The sequence below is a fragment of the Pleurodeles waltl genome, chromosome 6 (genome assembly GCF_031143425.1).
Source record: "Pleurodeles waltl isolate 20211129_DDA chromosome 6, aPleWal1.hap1.20221129, whole genome shotgun sequence".
NCBI lineage: Eukaryota > Metazoa > Chordata > Amphibia > Caudata > Salamandridae > Pleurodeles > Pleurodeles waltl.
In genome coordinates, this window is record NC_090445.1 from 1,634,514,706 (window position 1) to 1,634,540,807 (window position 26,102).

A 26,102-nucleotide genomic window follows, 5' to 3' on the forward strand; every position below is an offset into this window, starting at 1 on the left:
CTTCTGGCTCCAGTGTGGCAAAATGAGGGGATCCCAAAGTATGCAAATAATGTAGTAAAACATTGTATTGTTTGCTTGATGTACAATCCGGGAAAGGGAACCCCAACTCCAGCAGGTCATTTTGCTCCTCCAACATATCCATTTGAGGTGTTGCAGATCGATTATATTCACATGGAACGATGCAACAACCTCAAATATGTTCTGGTGGTAGTATGTGCTTTTTCTAGATGGGTAGAAGCCTACCCTCTGAAGGACAATACTGCTTTATCAACTGCCAAAATACTTTTGAAAGAATTCTTCCCTAGGTTTGGTTTGCCGCGCATTGTCTGGAGTGACAATGGGAGCGAATTTGTGGGTCAAGTCATGCAAAAAGTTTGTGCAGGTCTTGGCATAAAACAGAAGTTCCACGCGGCGAATCACCCACAGTCGGCTGGTTTAGTAGAATGCTACAATGGAACCTTGAAGCTTAAAATTGCTAAGGTGCAAGCTAGCACAGGACTTAATTGGCCTGATGCTTTACCATTGGCTCTTCTGTCCACCAGAACAGCAGTACACTCTCGTTTGGGGCTTAGCCCTTACGAAGTGATATTTGGTCGCCCAGCTAATGTATGGGGAGTTCCTCGCCCTAAGAAATACTCAGACTTGCCATACCCGATGTTGATTGACTACTTGCATGACCTTACAACTAAATTGCGTGTTCTTCATCAACAGGTTCAGAGTGCTCTACCAGAGGCTTCCACAGACCCAGGTCATTCCATCCGACCAGGTGACTGGGTCTGCACGAAAAATTTCCAACGACAGAGAAATTTGGAGCCCAGATGGAGAGAGCCACGCCTGGTTCTTTTGACCACAAGAACAGCAGTTAAAGTCGAAGGAAAGAAAAACTGGGTGCATGCCGTGCACTGCAAGAAAGTGCCTTTGCCCTTGCCTTTCGATCAGTGGATCCGTAGAGGCATCAGTGACTCTGAAAGTGAGAAAGTTCCGCAATTTGTACCATTCAGTGATGCACGTCTAATTGGAACACTTTCTGAGAAAGAGGACGACGACATCCTTCAAGAAGTAATACCATCGCATCGACGCTTGAACACGACAAATCCAGGAACATTGTTTCAAAACCAGACTGCCTCTGGACAGGAACGCTATAATTTGAGACCAAGACCAAAGAACTTGTAAATTTCTCTCCTATGTAGTACTCTATCCCGGTTGCAGGGTCACGGTAGGAGTCTTAGTTACGACCTGAGTAAGTGGCAATAGGCCTGCAGGACCTCACAGTGTCAAAGGACGGTAGATAATCGTGACTACAGTGATTGAGGAAGATTGCCGTGAGCATCCACTTAGAAAGATGGAGGCTACATTAGATAAAAGAGAAAGTAAAAATGTAAAGAATAATTGTAAAGAAATATGTAGTCGTTGTAGTATTGCTCTATGCGTCATTATATTGTCGTGTATTCTTTTGGCATCTGTAAACTGGATCATTATTACTCTGCAGCAAAAAGTTGTCTCTTCTCCTACCTCTACATCTTCTTCTACTATCTCTCCGCACCTATTTCACACTCTTCCCCAGCATGAACTCATCAGAAGAACTGAATACTTTAACAATTCCTTCGTCCAGTTATTACATCAACATCAGTTAGTGATCAATACAACTGACTGTTGGGTGTGTGGACTCATACCACATACGGTAGAAAAAGGAATGCCATATTTAGTTCTTCCATTCTCCTATGAAGGTTCCGCTTGGGCTTATTTTGTCATTTTCAATAATGCATATCAAAGTAAAATTAAACAACCTGTCAGTTCACATAGTGTTGGTTCAGATTTCAGTCATAGTTTATTGATAAAGGGAATGGTAGCTATGGCTAAAATCATGGAAAAAAGTGAAGCTTCCATAGATGAAAGAAAAGCATATACCAATTGGAACATAACTAATTACATTTCCAGTCTCAATGATAAGGTTAAGCAAGGAAAATCTCCTCCGATACGGGTCATACCCCAACAAGGAAATTTCTGTCTGCAAATAAATGGTAGAACTCCAAACACCGGACAAAGAGAAAGTTTATGTTCCCATACATATGTTTATTCAGCCCTGAATTCACCGCCGTTAGTACCATCTCAAGGTACATACTTCGTTTGCCACGATAGGGCTTATACATGGTTGCCAGCTGATTTCTCTGGTACTTGTTATATAGCCTTTCTTCTTCCCCCTACATACACCGCTCCTGCGAACCATCATAAAAATAGATATGGCAGAGGGATTGTGGATTCGAAAGACACAGCAGGACAAGAGGGAGGAGATTTCCTCAAAGGATTTCTTCCCTTCTGGGGTCCAATGGCCAACAGCAGAAATATAAGGCAATTGGTTCGTGTCGTAGAAACCACCATAGACATCACTGTAGGAGCTTTAAGTAACATTACAGCTGAACTACAGGCTGATCGTGTTATGACCTTGCAGAACCGTGTTGCCTTAGACTTTGTTCTTGCGGACCGTGGTGGAGTATGCAAATTGATCGGATCAAGTTGCTGTATTTTCATACCTAATGACGCTCCGACAGTATACCAAGCTATCTCTAAGTTACACATAATCTCTGAGTCGATTCATCAGGACGAAGGAGATTGGTCCTTTTCAGAGTGGTTTTGGGGATTACTGTCCAAATGGGGTTGGAAGGTATTGACATTCTTTGGAGTAATTTTAGCTTTTATATTCTCTTGTTGTCTTTGTATGCACTGCGGTCCTGCCATCTGTAACCTATGTGCTACTGCATGTATTCCCAAACCCAAGTCACAAAGAGCAGAGAATATCAAAATGATGGTACAGCAACAGCTTGATGACCTCACGGCCATAGACATCGACTCAGATTAACATGAGTTTGTGTATCTTGCCTGAGTTCTGGCAAAAGGAGGGTCTGAGGAAATTCGATTTTTAATACGATCGTATCGACCCGCCATTTTGTGGCCCGCCGCCATTTTATGTTGCCTTCACTCAGGCAGCACAGCGAACGAAGTCCATTCTGCCTTTTCTGCTTATTCTGCAACATGGTGTTCAAAACAGCCTTCTGCCTCTATCTTTACAAGGCTGGTATTAAGGTCTGACCGAGTACACTAATCCCTGTCTGGTTTTCTAATCCTTGTTTCAACTATCTGTAGGCTCACACTATTCTCCGCCGATCTTATCTTATCGTCTGGCCTTCGCTGTCCTTTGCTAGTATTCTCTCATTTCACAACTGTCTTCCAAACGCACACAAACTTATCACACCACATGCAACTTCGTTGTGGATCGGTTAATGAATTAGTTCAAGGGAGGGGTGACAAACACAGCTGGAGGGAAGGCAACCTTAAGTCACTTGATACTTTGTTTTCCAATTCCTTCTATTGGTGCTGTCTTGTTTTCCGACATTTCTATTGGCTCTGTTCTATCTTTACATTATTCTTACTGGCTCCTTTCTATGTGTTCTGGGAGTGTATGTAGTTAATAAATGGTTTTTATACGGTATATAAGATTGTGCGCCACAAAGTAAAGTGGCAGTCTCCTGAGAACATACCTTGTGTACTTCTTGGACAACTGTACTAGCTGCAGCTAATAAAATCTGATCTTTTACGCCTGACAGAGTGTCCTGTGTCTCTGTTAGTTGAGGCAGGTGAATCCAAGGAGATTTCAGGCGTACCCTGCGCCGCCAGGCCCATAAGGTTCTGGTTCTTCAGGAGGGCCCCACCACCCACAGCCCAGGTGGGCATTGAAGGAGCACCATCCCCGCTGCCCAGGAGGGCACCACCAGGCAATGAGCAGTTGGCCATAGACCGTCCGCCGTCTCCAGAACCGCTGAACTGGGCCCCGCCGTCTCAAGAACCGCTCCGCTGGGCCCCGCCGTCTCAAGCACCGCTGAACTGGGCCCCGCCGTCTCAAGAACCGCTCCGCTGGGCCCCGCCGTCTCAAGCACCGCTGAACTGGGCCCCACCGTCTCAAGAACCGCTCCGCTGGGCCCCGCCGTCTCAAGCACCGCTGAACTGGGCCCCGCCGTCTCAAGAACCGCTCCGCTGGGCCCCGCCGTCTCAAGCACCGCTGAACTGGGCCCTTCAAGGCAAGGAGCGCTGAACTGGGCCCCGCCGTCTCAAGAACCGCTCCGCTGGGCCCCGCCGTCTCAAGCACCACTGAACTGGGCCCTTCAAGGCAAGGAGCGCTGAACTGGGCCCCGCCGTCTCAAGCACCGCTCCGCTGGGCCCCGCCGTCTCAAGAACCGCTCCGCTGGGCCCCGCCGTCTCAAGCACCGCTGAACTGGGCCCTTCAAGGCAAGGAGCGCTGAACTGGGCCCCGCCGTCTCAAGCACCGCTCCGCTGGGCCCCGCCGTCTCAAGAACCGCTGAACTGGGCCCTTCAAGGCAAGGAGCGCTGAACTGGGCCCCGCCGTCTCAAGCACCGCTCCGCTGGGCCCCGCCGTCTCAAGAACCGCTCCGCTGGGCCCCGCCGTCTCAAGCACCGCTGAACTGGGCCCTTCAAGGCAAGGAGCACTGAACTGGGCCCGCCGTCTCAAGCACCGCTCCGCTGGGCCCCGCCGTCTCAAGCACCGCTGAACTGGGCCCCGCCGTCTCAAGAACCGCTCCGCTGGGCCCCGCCGTCTCAAGCACCGCTGAACTGGGCCCTTCAAGGCAAAGAGCGCTGAACTGGGCCCCGCCGTCTCAGGAACCGCTGAACTGGGCCCTTCAAGGCAAGAACCGCTGGCCCTTTGGCAGACGTGGCAGGGCAGGATCTATCTCGGGCAGGGCTGCAGGATGTCCTCTGGCCAACTTGCCTCCTCCAGTGGCAGTGGGGTCTGTTATGGACTGTATGGACTGTGGCTTTGCTCTCCCCAGGATGGCCCAGTGGGCAGGCCACCCACTGTATGGACTGTATGGACTGTGGCTTTGCTCTCCCCAGGATGGCCCAGTGGGCGGGCCACCCACTGTATGGACTGTATGGACTGTGGCTTTGCTCTCCCCAGGATGGCCCAGTGGGCGGGCCACCCACTGTATGGACTGTATGGACTGTGGCTTTGCTCTCCCCAGGATGGGCCAGTGGTCATGGAGTCCCCTCGTGGATCTGGCGTTGTGTACTCAAGTGGCTGAGGTGCCCCCCCTTCCCTTCCCCCTGAGGTGCCTGTCCGATTTTCTTGCTGATGCCCCTGCAGTGTTCTCTCCGTGGAGTTCTTGTCGTGGGACTGGGCCTTGCCCCTTTGCACAGGAACCCTGTGATCCACGGACAGTGGTTGGACTACATTTAGTAGCTGTATATATTATGTATATAGTTTATTTATTTATTGCGATTACTGGTGTCCATATTTCAATATATCTGCCCGTTTATGATCTCTTCTTTTGGTCTTTGCATTATTTCGGAGGGGGGTGGTTTGTGGGTTGTGACAGTGATCTGTGGGAATGCATTGATGTGTGTGTTGTAGTGGGTGTGGGTGGGTGGGTGTGTGCCGGTAATCTTTTCCCTCCCCTGTGTCGTAGGTGCAGTACTCACCGATGTCTTCCGCGCCGCCGGGCGTGCTCCTGGTATATGAGCAGGAATAGGAGTGCGGGGATGACCTGCAACTCTGGTTCCATGCTGCCGGAATCTCGCGAGAAGTGCGTAGAGGTGAGCGTTTTCCCGTTCGTAGTCTGTTTCCGCCGTGTTCTTATCGGCGGTGCTCCCGCCCCGGAAAAGGTGGCAGATTGGTGGGTCGTAATAGGGTGGGCGGTACATTGTCTGCCGCCTGGCTGTTGGCGGGAACCGCCGCGCTGTTTGTTTGTACCGCTGTGGCGGGCGGAGTGTTAAGTTGGCGGGCTGTGTTGGCGGTTCCCGCCAGGGTCAGAATTGCATATTTTAGACCGCCGGCCTGTTGGCGGCTTGGCCGCCGCTTTATCACCGACCGCCAGGGTCAGAATGAGGGCCTGTGTGCTTGCGGCATCCTTGGAAGTTGATCAAAGGGGTCCGTACGTGGAGGGAAGAGTAATGGGTCATCGGGTCCCATTCTTGGTTGACACGGGAGCCACACGTTCAACAGTTAAGAGCAGTGAAGTTCCAAATTTGCCACTCTCTGGGAGGACAGTTCAAGTGGTGGGAGTAGCAAACAGACACCTGACGAACCCAATTACAGATCCGGTTCCAGTCAGCATCGGTAACTACCAAGGGGTACATCAGTTTGTGGTGTGTGACTCAAGCCCGATAGCCCTGTTAGGAAGAGACCTATTGTGTAAATTGGGTTGTTCGATAATGTGTTCAAATGAAGGAATAACAATAGAGACGAGCAATGATGGGGAAGACGAGGACAGTGTAGAGGGGGATGAGTTAGAAACAGTCGACGAAGAGTATCCTCTGATTTGTCTCTTCCCGATGATAACTGAAGAAGATATCCCAGCAGAATTACGGGAAACAGTCGGAAAGGAAGTGTGGGACATGACAGGGAAAGAGGTGGGATTGATGAAAGGAGTGGAACCAGTGAAAGTGATGTTAAAGCCCAATGCAATCTTTCCCCAGACCCCACAATACCACATGCCACAAGATACTCTCATGAAAGTTGCCCAACTCATTGATGAATTTGTAAAGCAGGGAGTACTGAAAGAAGTGTTAAGCAGCCCATGTAATTCACCAATAATGGGACTAATAAAGCCGAGTGGAAAGGTCCGACTCGTGCAGGATTTGAGGAAAATAAATGACATCATAATAAAGTGCTGCCCTGTCGTACCGAATCCAGCTGTGATAATGTTTCAAGTTCCTTGCGACGCTGAATGGTTCTCAGTCATCGATTTGTCACAGGCATTCTTTTCTGTGCCTCTTCATGAGGACAGTCAATTCCTCTTTTGTTTCAAATTCTTAGACAGGGTGTACAGTAGGTGTCGAATTCCTCAGGGGTTTTCTGAGTCACCGTCAATCTTCAATCAGATTCTAAAGAAAGATCTGGAAGCATTAGAACTGCCATTCGAGTCAACCCTAGTACAGTACATTGACGACTTACTGATTGCATCAAAGACAGAAAGTGGCTGCACAGCCGATACCATTGCTCTGTTAAATCATTTGGGAAGGAATGGACATAAAGTGTCCCCTTCCAAATTACAGTTTTGTCAGAAGAAAGTGAAATACTTGGGTCACCAAATAGAGAAAGGGTCACGGAAAATAATGAAGGAAAGAGTTACAAGTATACTCCAAATGAGTCCACCAAAGACAAGGAAGGAGGTGAGGAAGTTTTTGGGAATGGTGGGATATTGTCGCCAGTGGATTCCCAACTTCTCGTCTCTAGCAAAGCCCCTACTGAAATTGACCCAGAAGGATGCCTTGGATGAAATTGAGCTGAAAGGAGATGAGATGGATGCTTTTGTTGAATTGAAAGAATGCATGTGTAGGGCTCCAGCTTTAGGTATGCCTGATTACACGAAGCCTTTCACATTGTTTTGCCATGAACGTGATGCATGTTCTTTGTCTGTCTTGACCCAAGCCCATGGTGGCGTAAACAGACCAGTAGCGTATTTTTCAGCTACTTTGGACCCGGTTGCAGCAGCACTCCCAGGGTGTTTGCGCGCCGTAGCAGCAGTTGGTATCAGCCTCACTCAGAGTGAAGGAATAGTGATGGGACACCCAGTAACAGTCATGGTCCCTCACTCAGTTGAGATACTTTTGACCCGCTCCCGAACGCAACACATGACTGGAGCAAGACTCACAAGGTATGAAACGATTATTCTGGGCTCACCGAATGTGCAGCTGAAAAGGTGCACTACGTTGAATCCAGCTACCTTGCTTCCTGGAGAAAATGCTGAAATTGAGAACGCTGAAGACGTCGAGCATGACTGCCTTCAGGTGACTGAATTTTGCACAAAACCCCGACCGGACATCAAGGATACTAAACTTGATGAAAATGACCAAATCCTTTTTGTTGATGGTTCATGTCTAAGAGATGGGATGGGGATTTGGAAAGCAGGATATGCTGTATGTACTGTAACAGGGGTCTTGGAAGCGGGATGGCTTCAAGGAGTCTATTCTGCACAAGTAGCAGAACTTGTAGCCCTCACAAGAGCATGTCAACTGTCTGCATTGATGAAAGTCACCATTTACACTGATAGTCAATACGGGTTTGGGATTGTGCATGACTTTGGACAATTATGGTCGCAGAGAGGTTTCCTGACTTCTTCAGGATCCCCAGTGAAGAACGGGGAGAGAATAAGGGAATTGTTACATGCCATTCAAGTGCCAGCTGAAGTTGCAGTGGTAAAGTGTAGTGCTCACACGAAAGGACAGGACTATGTGTCTCTGGGAAATGCATATGCAGATCAAGTCGCAAGATTTTGTGCTTTGAACTGTATATTTCTGAGGGATGATTGGAATACAATAAGTGAACCAGAACTCGAACCAGCTGAAGCATTTGCCTTGAAGGTTGTAGATACAATAGAAGAGCTAAAAGCATTACAGAATAATGTCAGGGAGGATGAAAGAGATTCCTGGATCAAATCACAATGCATAAAGAGACAAGATGAGTTATGGGTTTCACATGAGGGAAAATTTGTTTTGCCAAATAGTCTCTTATCACAGCTTGCGCGGTTCTATCATGGGCAGGCTCACCTAGGGAGAGATGCCATGATAAGATTGTTCAAAACTGATTGGTTTAACCCCAGATTTCGCCAAGCTGCAGAAGCAGTTTGCCATCGATGTGTCACTTGCCAGCAGATGAACCCAGGAAAGGGAACAGTTGTGAGCGCGAGTCACATTGGTAGGGCAAGCGGTCCTTTTAGCCGAATGCAGATGGACTTCATTGAGATGCCTGTGCATGGGGGTCTGAAATATGTGTTGGTGATTGTGTGCATTTTTAGTCACTGGATTGAGGCATACCCCACACGTAGAAATGACAGCCTTACAGTTGCCAAGCTATTGTTGAGGGAGTTAATACCACGTTTCGGATTCCCGATCTCTTTAGAATCAGATAGGGGAAGTCACTTCAATAACGAGGTGATAAAGTTACTTTGCGAAGCGCTGAACATTGAGCAAAAGCTGCACTGTAGCTATCGCCCTGAAGCATCAGGACTGGTGGAGCAGATGAATGGTACGCTGAAATCGAGAATGGCAAAAATATGTGCATCGACAAATTTGAAATGGCCTGACGCATTGCCCTTAGTGCTAATGTCAATGAGAAACACTCCTGATAGAAAAACTGGATTGTCTCCGCATGAAATACTCATGGGCAGAGCTATGGGACTTCCTGCAGTTCCCGCAAACATGCTTTTGAATATTACAGATGATATGGTGTTAGACTACTGCAAAGGACTAGCTGACGTGGTTCGCTCTTTCTCTCAGCAGGTGGAAGCGACCACCTTGCCACCGATCCAAGGTCCAGGACACGCACTGAAAGCAGGTGACTGGGTCGTGGTAAAGAAGCACGTGAGAAAGTCGTGTCTGGAACCCCGTTGGAAAGGCCCTTTTCAAGTGATCCTGACGACAACTACCGCTGTGAAGTGTGCGGGGGTTCCCAACTGGATTCACGCCAGTCACACAAAGAAGGTGTTGTGTCCCACAGATGAGGAAGTTGAAGCGCTGAAAGTACCAGTGCCTGATAAAGCAGTGCCGAGTGCTGAGACAGAACAAAAGCGAACTGAAAGCGAACAGGCAGGAGCAGGAGAAAAGGAAATATTCTCCGACAACGAAGACGCCAACTCGCTTGGGGGAGGCCAAGAAGAAAGTTCAGACAGCGACGAAGAAGCTGCAGGTGACAAGGAGCCTGAAGCAGCTGAGGGTAGCAAAAAGCCTGAAGCAGCTGAAGGTGACAAGGAGCCTGAAGCAGCTGAAAGTGATAAAGAGCCTGACGAAAGTAACGGTGACGAAGGGCTCGAAAAAGGTGAAAAGGCAGGAGAGCCTGATCAGAGGAGGGCTTTCCCAGAAGCAGACGATACCGAGAAAGAAAAGGAGAACGTGATCGATTCCCCGGAAGAAGGGGATAAGGCAGATCGGAACGAAAAGGTCCAAGCTTCCACAGAAAAGATCACAGGTCCATCAAATGGACATGGTGCAAAGAGAAGACTAAGGGCCTGATTCTAACTTTGGAGGACGGTGTTAAACCGTCCCAAAAGTGGTGGATATACCACCTACCGTATTACGAGTTCCATAGGATATAATGGACTCGTAATACGGTAGGTGGTATATCCGCCACTTTTGGGACGGTTTAACACCGTCCTCCAAAGTTAGAATCAGGCCCTAAGTATCTCACCAATAAAAGAAAAGGGTAAAGAAAGTTTGAACGAAGGAGGAAGGCCGAAAGTGAAGGAGAAAAGAAAAGAAGTGACTGTTGTGGATCAATCGTCAAGTGAAGAAAAAGACTTGACAAAAGGGGAAAGTACCAGCGAAGCAGAGTCGAAAAGAGAAGCAAAACTGAAAAGGAAAAGGATACCGAACAGGAGATATTCCGGTCCTGAATGGGCATATGCAGTCAATGATGATTGGACTGATGAGTTTGTATCTCTAAGCATCGAGAACGAAGAAGAAGAAGAGATACCAATCGAAAAGAAAAGTTTCATAGACTCTGTCGATTGAAAGAGTAAATGCTACAATCTAACGTGAAAGAAACAACCAGCTGAGACATTGTTAAACCGGATGAGACATTTGCTAAACTGATAAAGACTGAGTTATTGCCGAATTGAGACAAATGCTGCTAACCGATAAGTGACTGGCCTCTTGAAGAAGACGGTGTGAACATTGTGCTCGTTCAGCTTTGTAACTGAGTTGCTAAATAGTTTCATTTATAAGTGCTTCTAGCTCTCTGATTCTATACAGATCATGACGCAAAACAATAGGAAGAAATATTGTAAATACGTGTGTATAGGCTTGGTATTAACATGTGTAATAATAATAATGGCAATTGTGTTTGGAATGCATGGGAAGGGTGAGAATGAGACTATTGCTGCTTCTACTATTGCTCCTGTTACTGTCACTGAACTAACACCATTGAAAAGACTAGCAATGGATGAGAGGCTCTTGCACGATAAGAAAGAGCTTTCGTATAATGTTTTCTATCGCTTACTAACAGAGTATGTTGAGACTATGGATGCGAAGGATTGTTATGTGTGTACCCAGATACCGACATCAGTAAAGGAAGGGGTGACTTATCACCACATGCCTCTTACATATGGGATTACGTGTAGTATAGTAATGTCTAGGTTTTATGGTCAAACTAACATACAGTATTTTTACTCGAATTATGATGTTACCTTTGCTTATGTTCCTATAATAGCGCAGCTAAGCGAAACTGCAAGATATTGGGATTACAAAATTATGAGGGACTTTTTCGAGCCAATGCAACCTTTTGAAACGGCTCATGCTCATAGGGAGAATCTTACTTGCTCAGTCTCTGCTGTAGAAATAAGCTTTTTAGATCGCACAGATGATAGAAGGGCACAAATGAAGGCGAAATTAGAAAAAGAATTACATAAGAGGACTTCAGTAGATAATTATGACTTTGCTGCTATAAAGACACAAGGGAAAATAGCTTTAGATGCTTGGCATGTAGGAAAGTTTTGTATATATCGAGGAGAATCTTATTATGACAATATTTTTGTAGGAGCGAGTGAATGCAAACATACGTTTATTTTTAAGGCCAAATGGACATTCATGATGAACGGACTTGACCCTGTCATTCCAGGTGTATATTACATTTGTGGGCATAATGCCTATTATCGTCTTCCAAAGGGATGGTGGGGGAGATGCTATTTGGGTATAGTTTTTCCAAAGGTTTATCAACTGGATGACGTATCGATGATTGAAAAGACATCTGGATCCCATCGAATCCAGAAAAGAGAGACCGCAGCTGCTGTGGTAGGTGATATATTTGGAGCCATGATTCCTTCATTGGGAGTTGTGTTGAATTCCATCAAAATAAGAAAGTTGTCTACTATAGTGGATAACATGTTGACAAAGTTTTCAGGTGCTATAATCCTGATAGATGCTGAGCTTGCAGCGGAAAGAGCTATGACTCTTCAAAATAGGCTTGCTTTAGACATTCTTTTAGCAAAGGATGGAGGCGTTTGCAAAATGATAGGTGCACGTCACTGTTGCACCTATATACCGGATAATAGTGTGAAGATTAAAACTATGCTTGCTAATCTAACAAAAGAAAGTGCAGATCTGAAGGAATTGAAAGAACCAGGAGTGTGGGAGAAGGTTGGAAAGGGAATAGCTTCAGTAGGTCATTGGCTTGGGGGAATTTGGAATGGAATATTATTGAAAATAATAGAAGGAATATTAATAGTAATAATTTGTGTATTTGGAATTTGGGGAATAAAAAGGGGAATAATAATGATTATGGAGGGAATTAAAAGAAGAAAAGAAGAGAAAATTATGAAAAGAATGGCAGAAGAATACAAAGCGCAAACTAGGGGAACTAAAAGGAAAAGGGAACTGACAGAATTTTAATGGAATAAAATTTGTGGGCTAAATTTGTGTGATGACAAGTAGTCATCAGAGGAGGGATTGATGAAGCAGAAAATGAAGGTTTTGATTTATTAACGCTTAGACGTAGTGCTGAAATAATCATGTGTGACATTAACCGAACGAATTAAGATTTTACGGGGACAAAATGTGCCCTCAGAGTAGTTTGCCATCATTTATATGCGTGCTTTATATAACGTGGTGTATTAGAATTGCACTAATCCGACATAATCATGAACGTGTGCTACGATTTGCTTGTTTGAAATGTTTTAGCTTAGCATTACTTTAGCGGAGGCTTTGGCCTAGTTGCCTGGTCTCACGGTTTAGATGCTCGTATTTTTCCACTGTGCTATTAAACGTGTATTCTTGCTTGAAGCTGTACTTTTCCACAGAAACTGTTCACATGCTTATCTTAAAGTTAGTGCCAGCCTGGCATATTTTCGCTTTAATTCAAGGTCGGCTTGCAGGTGCGGACAATGGAGGCTCTGAAAGTGAGCTAATTGAGAAACAATGTTGCATCTTGCGTACCCATCTCCAAGGATAATGTATGCTTAAGTAAAGGCTCGAGAACTGTCGTTTTTGATTGGTCAATTTGAAGCTAACCTATGAACCCTCCAATGGAGACCCTACAGGACTTAAACTGTTGTCTATAAAAACCAGGTGCACGAGAGGAAAGTAGCCATTACCAGCTCGATACCCGCCATTTTGCAGACTTCGTAGCTATTATGGCCCACTTTGCTGCGACGCCATTTTGAGAGACTTTGATTCTTTCTCGAATCGAGAGAAAGAGACTTTAAATGATTCTTGCCCTAGAGACTGTAACTTTGATTTGATCCCTTTGCATGAAGTAATAGTTTTACCTTGCCGCCGTGAGGCAATTGCCCCGTTCGCCCCTGCCCCTTTGCCCAGTCCTATGCCGATCGAAACGGTACCCATGCTGACCGAAGAACGGTACCTGTGAGACGAAGACTTCCTTGTATGCTGATCGTAATTGGTAAATATGAAAGGAAATTGTAAAATTGCATTGTGTTTCTTTTAGGTAACCAACTGCTGATTTTGATAAGGTCCCTAGTTAGGAGTTTTTCTAAATTAATGTTGCTAAATTGTTTTTTTTGCATGAAGTCCCACATGCCGATGCTAATTTGAGGTTAGATGAGGATTCCATATGTCGCACGATGCAATTGGAGATCTTGTTATGCTGACTAAATGTACGCAATTAGTTCATTACAGATTATCGTATTAGTGCTTTGCATTGCCATTATCGAATGCCTTGTGATTCAAATGCTACATAGATTACACTTGTTTCGACGTTATGGACAGCTATTAATGTTCATATATGTTTATCATTTGGTGTTGAGAAACATTTACATTGTGCTAGCTTTGTTAATATAGGGAAATAAATTCACTAACTTCGCAATAAACTGGTGTGGTTCTTCCTGACTGAAAGGTCAGGGTTCGCCGAAATGTATTCTGGATTAATTGTTAAGTGTTATGTTGTTCAAGGTGTTGCTTATGTTCGCTATTGATTATTGATTTTGATGAGATTGATCGATTAAGAGTACAGAGAGTTCCCACTAAGTCAAAAGATTCATCGGCCTAAAGAGCGTCCAAAACAGGTAAAATTATTAGTACGGACCGCTCTATCACCCGCACCCCATTTTTCTACCACTAGGGTGACTGTCCCCATCCTTGATGTTTCCTCCTGTGTAAGTCCCAAGAACTCGCACCCCCTGTTACTGGTTCCTTGATATAAGGCCAAAGCTCTACTTTCACCACCATCTCAAAGTAAACCTTCTTCAAAATGGAGACTGACTCATCATTGGTCTTTTGAAAAGGGAACCCATTGCTTCTTCTCGTGATACTTCCCTTGGCAGTAGCAAGGAAAAGGAGTACATTCAAGTAGTATGCCAAACCATTAAAAGAACATGCTACCCTCTGTCGTACCTCTGCAACCAAGAAACTCTGGCCCTTCCCAGCATCACAACCCACAACTTACAGGAAAAAGCTAAAATTCTTCTGGTATGAATACTTCCATTCAACATAATCACCCCAGAAAGGTCAGAATTTGTAAGGATTGTGTTTGGGCTTTTCACTTCCTAGTCGCATTGACCTATCTGTGTTTGGCCCATGGGTATGGTTTGTGGTGCTGATCTGTTAAGATCAGAAGGAACTTATGCTCCATCAGAAGCTATGCCGTGCTTGGGTCTAGGAAAATCTTTGCTTGGGTTAGATAGGTCACCTGCTGCAGTTGATCTGGCACACGCCCAGTAAAATGTGTGCACCCTTGGTGCCTGCCTAGAATCGCTCTGCTGCAACCTGGTCTGCACCCTCTAGTTATTTTTGTCACCAATGCATAATCTGTAAAATTAAGCAGTCCTCTTTGTCACAGCATGAAAAGGGCTCTGAAACAGCAGCGGCTTCCTGGGTAGGAACCAACAAGTCAAGCCAGAATACATCTTTTTATAAAATATTAACCTCATACGACAATTTCTCACAGTGAATGCTATGCTAAGGCATTGTTTTTATTTATGAATTGTTACTATCTCACTACCCTGTTTGCCTTCCAGAGGAAAAAAGACCCGACCTTTACTTTCCTTGCATCAAAAGTTCCTTTATTTTTGTTTTTAGCTTTGCACCAATTTCCTTTATTTACACTGTTTTCATCACAGACCTCTGGTGGGCTGACTATTCAAATTCTGTGTTTATAGCTTTAAAACAGCTGCAGATGTCAAATTACATCTTATCTTATCAACTCATATGTTTTCCAGCGCTGCCTCCTTTGAAATGTTTAGCTCCCGAAGTGGTTGATAATCACAAATTTAGCTCAACATTCGGGGTTTCCATTCCTCGATATTTTGTGGGTACTTATGTAAAAATTGAGGGCTTTTTTACAAACGTGCAGTTTTTGCGATTTTATTGCAGATCACGAAATTGCAAAATTCTGGAGGGTCTGTGATATATATATTTGTGAATTAACCTGTCATGCTCCATTTCTGGCTATTGTCCTTTACAGCTAAATTATGTTTGATTTCAACGATACGTCTTGGTTCAAAAAACTTGGAGTCACTGTAATTTCTTCTGGCAGTCCCCTACATCCCATTTGCGTGTTTTGGTTCTGTGCTTGTGGGCATAGTGGTCTTTGTAGTTGGCTTGGTGTGAAGCAATTTCACTTCTCACATCACATATATTATGTTCCACTCTCTCCCCTACCCTATCCAACTCATAATGTATTTTGCACATGATTTCCTTCTCTTAAGGGTTGAGAAAGCTGATAGCACAGTGACATGGTTGGGAGTAGAGTGGTGTGCCCATAGCATGTCTTTTATAGTTCTATCTACCTCTTTTTACCTATAGGTGATTGGCACAGGCACGTTGTATGCATTTCATCTATCGTTTTATTCACTCTTTCAACTAGGCTGTTAGCCCTGCAGCAATATAAGCAGTTTTCTGATGTGTGATGGCTAATTTGGTTAGAAAGTCAGTCATAGTTGACAAATTAAATTGCAGTCCCTTATCTGTGATTAGGGTGGATGGTATGCCTTTGTTGTAAATGTGTCTCTTAAAACATTTATGAGCATTTCAGTGGTGATATGATTCATCATCCTAGTGACTACCCAGTGTGACTGGTAATCCACTATGACAAATGCAAACCGCTTCATTACACCTTTGCAGTTTATGGGGCAATTTTTTTGTTTGTGAGCTTTTCCCAGGGTTTGTCTGGAATGGACATTGGAGATAAGGGAGTGTTGCAGACACATTTGGGTTTATCGCTGTTGGCACAAATGTTAAAATGTTTTACTTAATACTCAACCATGGAGTCCATGTTGGGAAACCAATAATGTTCGCTAAGTCTCGATTTGGTTAGGCTCCACCCTAAGAGGCCTTTTTGTACAAGATGTATAACCTTGTTCCTTAAATCTGCAGGCGGTATTCTTTTGTCATTTCTCATCCTTAGGTTCTTATTTCAGTTGATTTCATGACGGACCTCTCTTCTTTGTTTAAAGGGGCTCTGTATAGGAAGTCAGCTGCAGTGTTTTGATTTTAAGGAAAGCATTCCACTTTAAAGCACTTTCTAAGCCTAACACCTATCTAGTTATGTGGTGGGTGCTGCTTTAAGATCCTTTGGAGGTAAACATAAATGTGAGTGGTTTATGGTCAGTGAGTTTATTGTATTGAAGGCCTCATTTTCCACAACAGAGTGATTTATTTCTGACTTCTAGAAAATATGTGAGGTGAAAGTCACAATCCTTTCTTTGACAGCAATGGTTACAGATAAAGTGGCCCCTAGTCTTTTGTTGCTGGCGTCAGTGGTGGGTTTGGTTTTTCTAGTGGCTACAAAATTACATAAGTACCCTTCATTAGAAATGGTGTGCAGCACTTGGTCACAGCTGGCGAAGGGCTTAAATGGACCACACATCCCAGGCATATCAGCAGGAATAGGCCGCCTTCAATGCACCCGAAAGCACATAAACTTGACACACGCTTTCCGCTGCGTGCAACACTCTGCTCTTGGCCATAGGGGGTGAAGGGTTTAAACGGACCACACCTCCCAGTCATACCGGCGAGAGGAGGCTGCCTACGATGCTCTGCAGCACCCGAAGGCGTATAAACTTGACAGTCACTTTCCGCTGCGTGCAACACTCTGCTCTTGGCCACAGGGGACGAAGGGCTTAAACAGACCACACCTCCCAGACATACTAGCAGGAGAAGGCCACCTACAACGCTCTGCAGTGCCCGAAGGCGCATAAACTTGACATGCACTTTCCGCTGTGCGCAACACTCTTCTCTTGGTCACAGGGGGTGAAGGGCTTAAATGGACCACACCTCCCAGGCATTGCGGCGGGAGGAGGCCGCCTACGATGTTCTGCAGCACCTGAAGGTGCATAAACTTGACTCACGCTTTCAGCTGCGCGCAACACTCTGCTCTTGGCCACAGGGGGTAAAGAGCTTAGATGGACCACACCTCCCAGGCATTCCGGTGGGAGGAGGCTTCCTACAATGCTCTGCAGTGCCCAAAGGCGCATAACCTTGACACACGCTTTCCACTACGCGCAACACTCTGCTCTTGATCACAGGGGGCGAAGGGCTTAAACGGGCCACACCTCCCAGGCATTCCGGTGGGAGGAGGCTTCCTACAATGCTCTGCAGTGCCCAAAGGCGCATAACCTTGACACACGCTTTCCACTACGCGCAACACTCGGCTCTTGGTCACAGGGGGCGAAGGGCTTAAATGGGCCACACCTCCCAGGCATACCAGCGGGAGGAGGCTGCCTACAACGCTCTGCAGTGCCAGAAGGTGCATAAACTTGACACACGCTTTCCGCTGCACGCAGCACTCTGCTCTTGGCCACAGGGTGTGAAGGGCTTAAATGGACTACACCTCCCAGGCATTCCGGCGGGATGAGGCTGCCTACAACGCTCTGCAGCACCCAAAGGCGCATAAACTTGACATGCGCTTTCCGCTGCACGGAAACAATGTCTTTACAATAGATAATGCCTACCAGCTCATCCAAACTTGAAGAGTAACCTGTGTGGGTCCTTTAGAGAAAGGGTGTGGGGGAGATTGTATAATTATTATCTTTAGGAGCCCTAGACTTGTGAGGGACATTCTATCTAGGGCTACCCTCCACCCACACCATGCTAATACTCCATCATTGCTCCCGTTGGCTGCATTCTATCAAAATTTGCAACCTGCACAATCAGGGAACCCCCCGGTACATCACTATTCTGAGCCAATTACCATAGCCAATTTACCATAGCCACACAGTCCCATTAAGCACTAGATATCAGGCCTTGAGTACACTTTCAGATAACGATTGACAAAAGTTTAGGGGACACGTGGATAGATTAAAGATGGGCCCCAATATGATGGGTTCACTGAAAAGATAAAGTTTACTGGCTATAGTCCCTACAGAGACCCAGGCGACAGAAGGGTCGGACTCCGAGGCCTGTACTAATAACTCCCATAGGAAATGAATGGGGATTTTTTTTTGTACCAATAGCCAAATAGAAGCAATGAATGATGATAATGTGTTTATTCGAAATATTAAAGAGCGCCACAACTTTACTACATGGAATGTCCAAGGTCTACGTAGTAAGATTGAGACAGAGGAGTAGGGTAATATCATCAACAAACTTGACCTGGTATGTATTCAAGAAACATGGTGTGTTTCCCCTGTCCATAAGCAAGGATTTACCGAACACTCCTTGCCAGCTACTTGTTCCCAATCTGGGAGGGCTAATGGTGGGCTTCAAATGCTTATTTCAAATAAACTCCTTATAGTGGTTAAAAAGACTTCCTGGGAGACCCCAAATTTTCAACTGTTGGGGCTGAAGTATGCAAGTATGATCGATGTGATATTAATTAACTTTTATAATAATGTTTTCAATTCTACCCGCTGCAGAGTAGCTCATGTACTAGATCAGAACCTACACAAATTTCTACGCTCTATTCAGTCTAATTTTTTTATTTTTTGGGTTGGTGATTTTAACATCCAATCATGTCCTCTACCCATATCCCGAACACGTGGGCTATCCAGCCATGAGGGGGTAGAGTATGACCATTTTTATCATAATGATTATGGAGAGGTGCTCAATATGATTTTGTCAAAATATGATTTGATGTTAATGGGGTGTAAACGAGGTGTTAATGGGAAGGTAATACCATCATTTAGGTGTTCTAACTCTTCATTTGTAATTGATCATATTGTAGAGTCATCATTTGCCAATAACGGTACTGAGCGATCATGACTCGATTATTCTCCCAACAGTATTCTGGGGCCCCAAGGAAGAGTTCCATATTACTGCGAACCAGGTACAGGCACATAGAACAAATGGGGTGAGACTGAAATGGAAAGATATGGATCCCGCAGATCTTTTACAGAATATTGTACAAGGATGTTCATCTGAAATTAATTACTGCTTACAAGAGGAAATAGAACCCTCACAGTTGCTCAGTAATTTTAGTAAAGTCATATCACACACTAAGGTCTTTCTGACATATTATCCCCAACTTAGGCAGACCAAGAAGAATTAAGGGTGGTTTGACCATGCATGCACCAAAGCTAGAGGGGATCTTAAAATAGCCCTTCATACATCTCCCAGAGACCCAGTAGCAATCAGGTCATTATGGGTAGAATACAGGAAAGCCCTGGAGCGAAGACAGAAAGAGATGAGGGAAGAGGCATGGTCAAATTTGGCGTTGGCAACAGATACAAATAATGCTAAATTGTTCTGGGAAATAGTAAATGCCCCTTTTTTGACCAAATTGGTGCCTCCTGATCTGGGTTCTAGCGTGGGTGGAGCACTTCTCAGAGGTTTTCATGAAAAGGAGTGGGACAGTAGACATACCTAGGCAATTGGAGTTGGGGTATCCCAACCATTTACATATCACCATAAATAAGGTTTTATCAGCTATCTCAGTTTGTGCCGGGGATAAAGCCCCAGGCCCAGATGGGGGTACCGGTGGACGTTTTTAAATATCAAAGTGATTTTTGGGCACCTATTCTGACAAGGCTGTTTAATATAGCCATGACCGGGGAAATCCCGATGTTCTGGACTACGTCCATCATTATACCTGTATACAAGAATGGTGACAAAGCTGATCCCAAAACTATCGCCCAATGTCACTGCTGGATTCATCCATGACAATTTTTAGTAGGGTAATCTTGGCAAGACTTAGGGCCTCATTATGAACATGGCGGTTTGGACCACCATATCATAAACACAGGGGGGACTGCCACAGGCGGCCCTCCACCACTGCCAGGATACCGCCGCCTGGCAGCCTGACGATGGTGTAATACTCTATCCAACAGGGCAGCGCTGCAAGCAGCGCTGCCCTCCGGATAAAGAACCCATGTTCCGCCAGCCATTCCTTGGTGATTTCACCCCTCCAGGGAAAATATGCTGGAAGGGGTGCTCCGGGGACACCCTGGGGGCCCCTGCACTGCCCATGCACTTAGTATGGGCAGTGCGGGGGTCCCCGTGCACAGCACGGTCGCGCAGGTCACTGCCCGATTTACGGGCAGTGATTTGCGTGACGGGTGCTGCTGCACGCGGAGCCGTCGGCAATGTCCAGGCCCAGCATTGCGCTGGGCCGGCATGCAGAAACAGGCAGAAACACTGTTTCAGCCCTCCAGCCCTGAGTAATGTTTATTATTGGGTGGCGGAGTCCTCAACAGGCTGGCTGTCTGTGTCCAGACCGCCAGCATAAACATGGCAGGGATTCCGGGCGTGTTTATATTGAGGGCTTTAATGACTGGGCATTGGATAATAATATTCTTTCACCTGCCCAGTTTGGATTTAGGACAGGACTGGGCACCATAGAGCAGTGGTTCCCTACCTTTTGACATCTGCGCACCCCCACTTTATCATTACTGGAACCCGGGGACCCCCACTGAATCATCACTGGAATCGGGGGACCCCCTACTGAGTCATTACTGAAAGCTGGGGACTGTTAATATTATTTAATTTTCTAAGCAGTCCCGGTCCCCCTGAGGAGGATTTGCGGACCCCCAGGGATCCCCGACCACAGGTTGCGAACCTCTGCCATTGAGCAATGTCTTAACTTAGATGTGATCATAGGGAAGTATACAAAGGCCAAAAAAGGGGCTCTCTACCTCTGCTTTGCAGATCTTAGTAGTGCCTTCGATTGAGTTGAGCATGCCCTTCTTTGGACCACACTACTGGATATGGGTGCCCCAAGATACCTCAGTGATTTCATTGCCCACCTTTCTGCAGATTTAACATGTAAAGTCCCCTTTGGCCAATTAGGAGAATGCACTCCCCCTTTTAATATTGGTAGAGGTATTTGCCAAGGCTGTGTACTTGCCCCATTATTGTTCTTTTAAATATATTAATGGGGTGGATAAGTTTGTGCAGGAAATCCAGGCGGACACCCCCTATGTGGCAGGGTGTCCCGTTGTCCCGTACCCGCATTACTCTATGCTGATGACGTTGTCCTGATTTCTAGGACCCCAGTGGGGCTTCAAAAACAAATGGTCTAGAACAGTTCATGACCTCAAAGGGTATGGTGATTAACAAATCTAAAACTTTTACCGTGACCTATGGCCAAAGGATAGAGAAAAGCAGAAGTTTTTATATCCATAAAATGGAGATTACTACTGTAAAGTCTTTTAATTACTATATTGTTCTCGAGAAATGGGCAATGGGAACAACATATTCACTCAGGAAAGGATAAGTTAAGAAGGAATTCCAGTGCCATTTTTTGATTTGCCAGTAATTTAGGGAGGTGCCCCATCCTTTCTATGATAAACATCTATGGGGCTAGAGCATTATCCTCGGTATTGTATGGAGCTGGCGTATGGGGGTACACAAAAAGCACCCCTTTACAATTCGAGTACATTTTTTCTAAAACATTTGTTATGTTTACCTACTTCAGCATCTAATTGGATTGTACATCAAGAGGTGGGCCTCCAATTCTTGGAGGACGCGCTGTGGGTGAGCCCTTTGCTCCTATGGCGTAGTATTTGGTACATTGAGGAAACTGTTTTCATGAAGAAACTTATTAATAATATGTTTAAAATTGGATAATGCTATGAGTATTCCATGGCTCGCCTTTATTGATTCCTCTTTCAAATCTGTATTAAAACTAGACCAAGAGAAAGTGTTGGCATTATAAAAGAAATGTATAAAGGACATTTTTTTGCAACACAGGGCTGATGGTAGGAAAACAAATGAATCCATGAAATCCACTGCTGGCATATATATGTCCCTTTCATTGGAGGCAAGTACCGAAAGATACCAACTTGGTGTTACTGATATGCAGCACTAGTTCGTTCTGACAAGTCAAAGGCTGGGGATAGTGCAGCATTTAGTAGCATTTCCTAGTATGAGGTCTTGTCCTCTTGAGACATTCAGTTGCCCTTGTGATGGGACAAGTAAACAAAGCACTCTGCACTTTGTTATTTTGGAAGTTTTATGAACATCTTAGAATTTTTTATCTTAAACCTCTTTTTTTAAAAATAGCATAAGAACCTATCTGTTGCCACTGGAATTTTTGTTAACACTTAACAATACGCATGTATGTTATAGGGTAGCATTATATATTTTAAACGTCATACAAGTCAGGAAAAGTCTTGTTTCTATTTCTGGTGAAACTGGATGAGTGCAATAAACTAGCTTTTTTAATGATAATTTTTACTGTGAATTCGTTAGTATTAGTGTCATTATATATTATATATTTATGTTTTATTTATTATGGTTAGTTAGTATCTGTATTGTGAACTAGGATATGAGTATGTATTTATATTTAAGTGCTTTTATGGCTATTTTGTATTGGCTGAATAAAGTTGATGAAAAGAAATGGTGTGTCCCAGGTATTCCACTGCACTAACTCCAATTTGACACTTGTCTTTTTTTTAAAGGTAGCCCTGCATCCTTAGAAAGTACCATTCTTAAGAACTTGTTATGCTCCTTGTCAGTGGCACCATAAATTAGGACATCATCCCAGAAACAGAGGCCCAAATTTAATTAAAAGGACGCACTTCTGCTTTACTTCAAAAAAATGAAATGGCGCCTAATGACAATTCCTTGATCAATCCGTGCGCCGTATTTAGAAAGCGATGCCCCATGGGCTAAGGAAAGGTTAGCGTAAAAAAATTACGCTAACATTTGCAACACATCGTATGGAAAAACATTGCTAAAGCTGCAAAAAATGCATTAGCATGATTAGCGGCATGTTTTTTTATGCTAATCGTGATAGTGGCATATTTTGCAGCATAAGCATAAAAAAAGCTTGCACGATTGCCAAACAAGCCACAAGGACCCAAGATGGACAATGCAAATCAAGAAAGACCACAGAGAGACCCCAATCAGACCAGTACAAGCTAGGATGGACCAGAAAAACCACAGGAGAAGGAGAAAAGGAAGCTGAAGTGTCACTTCACTGATTAGGAGAATCACATTTTGGTCAGAGAGGTGACGGTGCACCAACACCAGCTCTTTGTCACTTCCAAACTGCCAATAAGCAGGAAGGAGGCACTATGGCAAGTCAACAGTGTAGCAGAGGTGGAGAGGACTGTCATCGATTGTAAGAAGCGCTGGCATGATTGCAAGTGCAGGACTAAAAAGAAATTGGCCAGGAACCGAAATGCAGCACTGCAGACTGGAGGTAGTAGTCCCGCACCCCAGGAGGAGCTGGATGACCTGGAGGAGACTGTTGCAGTGGTCATCCTGGAGGAGCTGGTTACCGGAATCTCAGGACAGGACAGTGCAGACTTCCAAGGCCTACCAAAAATGAAGGGTACGTTGCAGTGGGGAGCAATCTTGAAACTAGCAAATGGCAGAAGCGAGAGACACAATGGACACACTGAAAGCATGCAAAAGGCTTGCATCGGGACACATAAATGGCCAAACACTTTGAATACTGTCACACCTTCCTCCCTATATGCACAGAACATTACCCAACCCTCACATCAGTCCCTACACTGTTGCAACTGAACCACCTGCCCATGTGTAACACTCACTGGGTAACATGTACAACGCTTGTTGCACAGGGTGGGCCAATAAAAACTGCGAGACACCTCCATGCACCATTGGGAATGGCCACAAAAGTGATCAGACACAACCTATGGGGCGTGTCTGTGATCATCGTCTGTGCTGCTGTACAGGTAGCTTCTATGTCACCAAGTTGCCTGTGTAGTGGGAATGGTTGGTGTTGTGCACAAAGGGACACCTTCATGCATAACCTCATCTACATGTGGTCTCACTGTCTCACTAGGGGCCCATATTTACATGCCCTTACTGCAACATTAGCATCATAGCAAATGATGACAATGTGGACTAAAGCCGCCCATTCCCCTTGTGCTACCTTAACAAAGTCACACAATGTATGCTTAGATCCGCTTAGATCCGCTTTGTACATCCTTGCACCACAATATGCCTGTGCCATATATGATGTATCCAAGCAAATATTTCTTACACAGGGAGGGAGACACAAATGGGGCAGACATTCTATAAAGATTGCACTGTGCTATCTGTAAACGTAATGTGTGAGGCCTGCCAAAGGCATATGTGAAAGTGATGCAAGTATACTAAGCAATGGACCTCCCTGTGATTTGTTGCACTAGTAACATCAAACATTGTGCCATCAATAGCTCCACTTGGGGCTATCACAGCATTGTGATCAACAAAACCTACAGTTCAGGCCGGCCGTGGGGTCGAGGGGTCGTGGGCCAGCTACGATGTCGGGAAGAGCAGCAAACAGTACCTTTCAAATTGCAGGGCGTTGTGATTATTGCGATGAGATATGGAGAGCAGCATTGATAGTGTTGTGGTGTCGGTTCCAGAGTCGTGGGGATCGTCGGGCCCTTGAAGTCACATGTGTTGCAGATCAAACTCCGAGCTGATGAAGTCAGGAGCACTAGCGTGGATTGCGTCGGAACTGCGGTGCGAAGTGGGATGATGTGACGTGCAGTGCCCACAGGTCACAGTGCAGGCAGCGGCTGGGTGACGGCATCCAGTGGGTGTCGGTGAGACCAGGGCTGCGGTGTGAATTGGGGAGGTGTGACGTGCGGTGTCACCAGGTCACGGTCAAGGCAGCAGCATCACTGTTGCGGGAGCACTGTCGTCGGTAGGCCCAAGCCGGCGGTGCAGGATGGGAGGGTGCTTCGTGACCCTCATGAGCGGTGTCCACAGGCCACAGTGCAGGCAGGGATGCCTGGTGATGACACTGGAGTTGATGGTGCTGGCGTCGGTGGACCGGGGCTGCGGTGCAGGATGGTGCTTTCTGTACCTCACGAGCAGTGTCCACAGACCATGGTGCTGGCAGCGGCGCCAGTGTCAGAAGGAACAGTGTCATCGGGGATGCCCATGCTGCTGTGTCAGCAGACGATGCCAGACTGCCGGGTCCACAGGTCGCGGTGCGAGCAGCGGTTCGGTGTAGTAGTCCGATGACGGCATCAGTGCGAACAAGGTCGTGGTGCTAAGTGAGGCAGTGTGGCTCCATGCGGCATCAGCAGGTCAGAGTGCAGGCCAGAGGCGTCGTTGGAGGCCTCACAGTGGTTTCTGCTCTTGAACAACACAAAACACACAGTTCCCAGTGCTGCAGGTCGAGGAAACTGAAGTCTTTGGTGTCCCTGAGACTTCCAACAGGAGGCAAGCTCTACTCCAAGCCCTTGAAGAACTTTCTCAAGCAGGATACACAGCCAGGTTCACCCTTTGCACTCTTTTCAGGCAGAAGCAGCAACGGCAGGCCAGTCCAGCAAAGCAACACAGCAAAGGGACAGTACTCCTCCTTCAGCTGTTCTCCTGTGCCGAGATTCCTCTTGATTCCAGAAAGATTCTAAAAGTCTGGGGTTTTTGGGTCCAATACTTATGCCCCATTCTGCCTTTGAAGTTGGCAAATTTCAAAGCAAAGTCTCAAGTGTTTGCAAGATCCTTCCTTGTCCAGGCCAGGCCCCAGACACACACCAGGGGGTTGGAGACTGTATTGTGTGAGGGCAGGCACAGTCCTTTCAGGTGTAAGTGACCACTCCTCCCCCCACGCTAGCTCAGATGGCTCATCAGGATATGCAGCCTTCAGCACAGCTCCCTTTGTGTCACTGTCTAGAGGAGAGGTGTAAACAGCCCAACTGTCAAACTGACTCAGATGGGAAATCCACAAACTGACAGAGTCACAGAATGGTTTAAGCAAAAAAATGCCTACTTTTTAAAAGTGCTGTTTTCAAATTCAC